At 44.0% G+C, this 7,944-nt stretch overlaps 1 pseudogene; it reads right to left on the bottom strand.

The window, feature by feature from the left end:
- Positions 1-820: 820 nt before the first annotated feature.
- LOC113897814 lies at positions 821-1,828 on the bottom strand (annotated as a pseudogene).
- Between the last annotated feature and the right edge of the window lie 6,116 nt (positions 1,829-7,944).

Raw genomic sequence — 7,944 nt, 5'->3', positions numbered from 1 at the left:
AAGCTGAAACTCCAGTACTTTGGCCACCTGATGCGAAGAGTTGACTCATTGGAAAAGACTCTGATGCTGGGAGGGATTGGGGGCAAGAGGAGAAGGAGACGACAGAGGATGAGATGGCTGGATGGCATCACTGACTCGATGGACGTGAGTCTGAGGAACTCCGGGAGTTGGTGATGGACAGGGAGGCCTGGCGTGCTGTGATTGATGGTGTCGCAAAGAGTCGGACATGACTGAGCGACTGATCTGATCTCTGATCTGACCATTATCTTCATTACCTCCAACCATAGTTTGGCCCAGGTAAATAGCAGGGAGGGAACACAGCTTCACCCAGCAACAGAAAATTGGATTAATGATTTACTGAGCAAGCCTCACCAATCAGAACAAGACTCAGTTTCCCCCTCAGTCAGTCTCTCCCACCAGGAAGCTTCCATAAGCCTTTTATCCTTATCCATCATAGGGCAGACAGACTGAAAACCACAATCACAGAGAACTAACCAATCTAATCACATGGACCACAGTCTTGTCTAACTCAATGAAACTATGAGCCACGCCATGTAGGGTACCTAAGACGGATGGGTCATGGTGGAGAGTTCTGACAAAATGTGGTCCACTGGAGAAGGGAATGGCAAACCACTTCAGTATTCTTGCCTTGAGAATCCCATGAACAGTATGAAAAGGTCTCTCATACATCAGTGGTTAATATGACTTAGAGTGACTATAAATTAAAGCAGTACAGAATGATAAGCTTTGCCCTAGTGTTTCTCAAGATCCAAGTTTATCTCCAGCTCCACCTTCAGTTTAACAAACAAACCCCTAAATACAAAACATTTCCTATGGTAAGGTAAAGGGGAACAAGACACCCTCTATCCAGAGTCCCTGGAATAGAAAGAGCTCTAGAACCCAGTAGGCATGAGCATATTCTATTATGAGATTATTGGTCTCCAGCAATTGTTCCTTCTATCACTGGGTTATCCATCTTGGGTGGCTTGAATGTTGCTGGATCCTCCGCCACTCAGGTGGCCTAGATCAGAGCAGCTCCATTGGAGAGGGCTTCTTTGTAGGCCTGGAGTGTTCTTGCTCAAAGAAGCTCCATGTATCTGAATTTGTGTCCTTATGCCTGCTTGCAACATCCATGGCACTGGGATTGGGCTGGGGAAGTCTGTGGAAGAACAGAAGTGTAACAGCCTTTGGGTTTCTGCTTAGAGGATGGGTGAGGGGTGCTGCTAGGGGTGGTTTGGCATGCAGACTGCTTCTACTCTTGTGTTTTTCCTCCACTGTGCAGTTTGTGACATGATTTTGCCACTTGGGCTTCCCTGGTGGCTCAGATGGTGAAGAATCTGCCTGCAATGTGGGAGACCCAGGTTCAATCCCTGGGTTGGGAAGATCCCCTGGAGGAGGGCATGGCAACCCACTCTAGGATTCTTGCCTGGAGAACTCTATAAACAGAGGAGACTGTTGGGCTACCGTCCATGGGGTTGCAAAGAGTCGGACACGCCTGAATGACTCACACTAACACTTCTGCCACTTGAAGGTACTTATCACCCTCTGTGGGAAGATCCTTTTGGAGTGTACAGCCAGCACCTCTCAGCCCTGCCTGTTGTTCAAAATGCTGAGTGCTCTCCCCGATATGCTTTATGATCAGAGAACTCATGATAACATGGGTAGCTCTAGACTTTACCACCTATCCACATTGTCAATGCTATAGGTCCTGGCAGGGGAGGGCATAACTGGTGTCTCCCCAGTCTATCTTGGCAAGGTTCTGATACTTGCACCCTGGAAACACTGGCTTCCAGGGAGTACTGCCCATAACTGAAGGAAGAGGAGACATTGTATAGAGCTCCTGAGGGCATTGTCATGACTGAATGCCTGATAGTAAGTACATCCTGGTGGGGAGGGTCATCTTTCCTGGAGGCCCACTAGGCTCAAGGGCAGACCCTTGGGGTTCTCTCCAAGCCGCTGGAAGACCAAGATCCAGGTGGTTTAACTGTATAGAATTCCAGAGTCCCTTCAACCCCAGTGAAATGTGATGATCCTGCTCACAAGGGACATTGTCCTACTGTCCACATTAGCAAAGCTCTTCTAGAAGAGTCTATCCAGAGGTTCTGTTTCTCTGCCACAGTGGGGCTCCTTTGGGCTGAGCGCCAGTGCTAGAAAGCTGCAAAGACCGGGAGAATGATGTCCAACGGACGTGGTGCAGTTGGAACCAGGCCATGGTGTACTGGCCATCAAATGTGTTTGGGCCTCAGGCACTGATCAACATGCGGTGGCTAAATTGAGAGTCAGACTCCTGCATTAACTTTGCTCTTGAAGAGCTAAGTGACATTGGGGTAAAACAGTATCGCTGAGCCTGAGTTTCCTTATCTTAGAAAATGAGGATAAAATACCTGCTCTGTCTACTTTGCAGAATTCTTATAACATCAGACAATTCTTGTTCTCATTGGTTTTATGAAGCAGTGGAAGCATAAGTGTGTGAAATAAAAGAAAATGTGTGGGAAAATACTTTGAAGTTTTAAGGGGCCCATAAATGTAAAAACAACTGCTTTTGACTCAAATAGTAAATCCAGGCTAAAGTGTCATCATTTTTATGTTCAATTAAAATCAACCAACATTTTTGAGGCCCTGCTTTTGTACTTGACCCCTTGGGAAGGAATGTTAAGTGGTACACACACACGTTAGGTATGGAAAGGCGATTTTCCTTTGGCAAGCTCCCTGCATCTCAAAGCAAAGATGTGTGGCAAAGAATTAGAAACCAGTGTCCTGGAATATGGTGGCTTTCCCCGCCTAAGAACCACACTTTTATTTCTTGCTAATCCACCTCTCATTAGAAATGCGTATAGGAAAGAAGAGCTGGGTTCCTTAGCTTAGGGCTAGAGATAGTGGACAGAACACAGGAAGAGAATCAATGGTGGATAGCAGGAGTAGAAAAGAAAAATAGGGAGCTGGGAATTGGAAAGGAGAAAAGACAGTATACAAAGAAAATCAATCCTCCCAATTGTGACATGTGAGGAGAAGGAACCAAGCTGTAAAAATGGATAGTGAGGACCTCAGATTCAATCAATCGAATGCCAGGTGGATAAGGCTTTAAAAAAAATGAGGCTATTATCGCTGAAGTTCATTTGACAGAGCTTATGTGTAAGAGTTAAGTGATGATCACTCTTGTCTAAAATCATAAAATGAGGTGCCAGTGTGATTTATCACTCTGCTTGTCTAATAAACCCCAACTTTAGGAAGCATCTGTAAATTTGGATCTGACTCTAAAAACTCTTGGTATGTCATTGCTGATTAGCCCATCTTTGGCATATAGTAGACATTCAATAGGTGTTGGATAAATAAACTGGACCATTGCAGACCTACCTAATTTATGTTTTCATGAGGTTGGAAGATTCAAAGCTAGAGAAAAGTACATTTCCCTCCTTATCCTTTTATTTCCTTGAACATGAGACTCTCAGTTAAGACCCCCTCCAGTCTATGTACAGGTCTTTCTCTAGTTACGATGGGATTATGTCCCAGGAAATTCACTGTAAGTTGAAAATGTCATTAAATCCCCCAAAATTCACTTAGTACACTTAACCTACTGAACATCAGAGCTTAGCCTAGCCTTAAACCTGCATAACATACTTACATTAGCCTACAGTTGGGCAAAATCATCTCTCACAAAGCCTATTTCGTAATAAAGTGTTGAATAGCTCATGTAATTTCTTGGATACTGTACTGAAGGTGAAAAACAGAATGGTTGTGTTTGTCATTCATCCTTGTGTTGGTGTGGCTGGTTGGGAGCTGTGGTTCAGCCGCTGCCGAGCACAAGAGTATCACACACAGTCTGGGGAAAAGATCAAACTTGAAAGTTCAAAATATGGTTTCTATCATCATAAGTTGTTAGCGACTGTCTGTAGATAACTTAATAATTGCTAGTACTTATTTAATGGTTGTTTTGGGCACATGTGTGTTGAGACATTCACATGATCTCAGTCAATCCTTGCAACATAAATGAGCACATAATTATGGTCCTTAAAAGATGGAGAAAGTAAAATTCAGGGAGGCTGCCTTTAGACAGGGTTAGTAACTTGGCAAACGGAGAAGGCAATGGCACCCCACTCCAGTACTCTTGCCTGGAAAATCCCATGGATGGAGGAGCCTGGTACGCTACAGTCCATGGGGTCGCTAAGAGTCAGACACGACTGAGCGACTTCACTTTCACTTTTCACTTTCCTGCATTGGAGAAGAAAATGGCAACCCACTCCAGTGTTCTTGCCTGGAGAATCCCAGGGATGGGAGAGCCTGGTGGGCTGCCGTCTATGGGGTCGCACAGAGTTGGACACGACTGGAGCAACTTAGCAGCAGCAGCAGCAGCAGCAGCAGCAGCAGTAACGGCAAAAGTCACACATAGCTAGTAAGTTGCATATGGTTTTCTTTAATTATTTAGTAGAAAGGACACTAGGAAGTTGATCTTTATAACCACCTTTGTCTGAATGGTTTAGGGTCAAAAGAAAATGTGTACAGTGTAGGTAAGCTATCACTGAAGCCTGAACACTGTTGGCAGTGACCTTAAGAGCAGATGGAGTGGCTCAGGCAGAGGCTTTCAAATGCTTTTCATGGTAACCAGAATAAGAAATGCATTTTACATTTTAATACATACACACACGTGCACACGCACACATGCATGATCACACATCATGCTGATACACATAATTGAAATAAAACTTTCACTAAGCAGTGCGTCACCATCACTATGTGAAGTGAAAGTGAAGTCACTCAGTCGTGTCCGACTCTTTGCGACCCCATGGACTGTAGCCCACCAGGCTCCTCCATCCATGGGATTTTCCAGGCAAGAGGACTGGCGTGGGGTGCCATTTCCTATGTGTGATGCACACTAATATTTTCTGTTCAGTTATCTTCTCTTCTGTTATATTCCGTTCTACTCCAGTGTTTAAAGGGCTCGTTAGAACACAATTACTTGACCTCACTATACACTAACAGGTTATGATATGCAGCTGGGAAACCCCTGAGCTAGAAAGCAATAAACATAGTAGAAGGAACATGGACCTTTGATGCAGACATTGTGGGGCTTGAATCCTAGGCTGCTCTTCTATTAGCTGTGTGGGCTAAAGCAAGCAGTGCCTTCTGTGAACCTTCTCATCCATAAAGGGGGGATAATAACATTTACTTCAAAGGGTTATAGAGAAGAATGGGCAATGAATATAAACACCAACTGTAGCACCTAGCATGTCCCCGAGAAGGATGGTGACAGCTGTGAAACGATGCACTGAAGAATGTAGAGTGCTGGTCCTAGCACCAGCTATCAGTGTGAGTTTACATAAGTAATTTCTTTAATTGTCTCTCTAACTCATGCAATTCCTCTAAGTGTCATTATATTCATCTTAAAAAAAAAAACTGGGAGAAATAGTAGTACCTACCCCACACGGTTGTTTCAGAATTAAATGTGATAGCATATGAAAAACTCAGCACAGGGCCTGGTGCTTAGTACATGCTCAATAAGCTATTATTGGCTGTAGTAGCTGTTGAACAAATATATCTATTATTACTGTCCATGTAAAGCTAGTCTAAAGTCCCCAGACTAGGTTACAATATCTGTTTTGATGATACAGACTCAGGATTGTGTACATACATATGCATATGTGTGTGTATGAAATCAGAACTGCTGTTTACTTTTTTTTTTTAACCAGTATTTTCTAGAGGCCAAAACAAACCTGACTGCAGCAGAGGAAATCATTTTAGTAAAGAAAGGTTAGCTCCAAATTGGGTTCCCTCTCCTTGTTCTTCTTTTAAAGTATTTCCACAAAGTCCAATTTTTGACTTGACATTAAAGGCTTATTTTCAGTGAGCAGACTTACACACACACACACAGAATAAAAAAGAAAAGAAAGAACATGACTCTAGACACTTACATAGTGGGAAGTGAATTGAATTCAGAGGTCAGCTAAAGAACTCTGTGTCAAGGCCCCCTGCCCAAAGCCTTACTCCCTCCCACCTGTGAGGCAGCCTCAGGGGATTCATGCTCTGTGTAATCCCCTCCTCCTGTTGGGTGACTTACTTCTAACTAAGACGACAAGGTGAAAAACACAGTGTGTGACTCAGAGAGCAGGTCAGAGGAGCAATGTGGTATTGCCCCTCTGTCTTCTGAATCCCTTGCTCTGTGAGAAGCCAGCTGCCATATTGTGCCCAATAGAAATTTCCACGTGACAGAGATGACTGAAGGCAGGAGGAGAAGGGGACAACAGAGGATGAGATGGTTGGATGGCTTCACCAACTCATTGGAGACGAGTTTGAACAAACTCCGGGAGATGAAGGACAGAGAGGTCTGGCATGCTGCAGTCTGTGGGGTTGCAAAGAGTCAGACAAGACTGAGCGACTGAACAACAACTCATGTACGTGAAATTGGAAGCTGATCCTGCAGCCTGTTCAAAGACTACAGTCTCAACCAATAGTTTGACTGTGACTTCACCAGATACCCTGAGCCAGCATGACCCACAAAGCGACTCCCAGATTCAGGACTCTCAGAACCTGAGAACTAAATAATTTTTTCAAGGTGCTAAGCTTTGGAGATAATTTGTTGTATAGTTAGTGACCCACACTACCCTTGAATCTTGCTTCCCATTGCTTCTCTGTGTTACATCAGTCAGTTCAATATTAATTCAACAATTCTCTCATTCATTCCATGAACCTTTATGAACCATTCATTGTGTGTTAGGCAATGTAATGACCTTCAGATCCTAACTTGAAGGAGCTTACTGTCCTTACAGTGGTGGGAATATAATGAGCAGACTAAAAATTAAAAGGCAAGTGGCATGCTAAATGCTACCATGTGGTTTTGTTTAGAAGGCTTTGGGAACTCAAAGGAGGGAATGAGGACTTCCAGCCTGACCAGATGAGAACAGGATGAAACAGGAAGGGAATGGCACTTCAGCCTTCATACCAAGGTGTGGTAGCTTTTTAATGGGTCACTGTGGCCAGGCTGACTACATCCCCCAGAATTCCCTTTCCGCACTTTTATTTAGGATGGGCCACAAAGGAGATTATTGCTGCAGGCAGAAGGGAAACAGCAGCCAGTCTGTGGTGTATACATGTTGATGCTGATCAGCTAACTCACTTTGTTGGTGTGAAGCGAGCAGCTGGGCCTGCAGTGTCTCTACCTTCCTCTTCGTACTCCTTTAGCTTATTCTGACTTCTGTCTTTGGTGTGTATGTCTAGGGATACTCTCATCACCAAAGTGAAAGGCAAGAGCATACAGGGTTTCAGCCCTTCTTTGTTTTGGGGGTGTCAGCCTTCTTGCCTGTTTTGAAGCTCCAGTCTTGGCTGTGAAGACAAGCAGCCTAATAGATACAGTTCAACCACCACAGATATTGTATAATCCAGTTCCCTGTGACAGATATGAGAGAAAATGTGAACAGGTGAAATGAGAAAAAGCATTCAAGGCAGAGGGAATAGCATGAACAATATGGAAGTGAAAGGTAGGCGTAATAACCACTGGCACGGTATTGGTATTGACCAATCAGAATAAATGCTGGCCCAAGCACTGACCAGTCAGAATGAAGCAAGGTCCTCAAGGGGCCTGACTGTGTCTCCTTCAGTTACTAGATTATGGAGACTATTTGAGAAGTCTGGGTGGTTCTTGTGGTTGTGAAGGCATTTGAAGGGTCTATCAGAGATGCAGTCTTACCAACTAGAATACAAATGTTTTATTGGTCTAACAACTGGTATTATCATACTGGTGCATTCTAGCTATATGGCCACTATGAGAAAATATGTGGGGCAAGTGTGATGAGGAACACGTTTTTCAATGTGACTTGGCCATTGGCTGGCTTAGTATGTAGTTTTCAACCCCAGTTAAGTCAATGGAACTCATGAAACTGATTTAACCGGTTGTGTCTTACGTGGCCAGAGTCACAGTAACTATTAAAACTGTTCTGTGGAGAAATGGAATTT

Source organism: Bos indicus x Bos taurus, chromosome 8 (genome assembly GCF_003369695.1).
Source record: "Bos indicus x Bos taurus breed Angus x Brahman F1 hybrid chromosome 8, Bos_hybrid_MaternalHap_v2.0, whole genome shotgun sequence".
NCBI classification, from domain to species: domain Eukaryota; kingdom Metazoa; phylum Chordata; class Mammalia; order Artiodactyla; family Bovidae; genus Bos; species Bos indicus x Bos taurus.
Note: the sequence above shows the minus strand (reverse complement) of the source record. Positions and strands in the feature narration are given on the sequence as shown.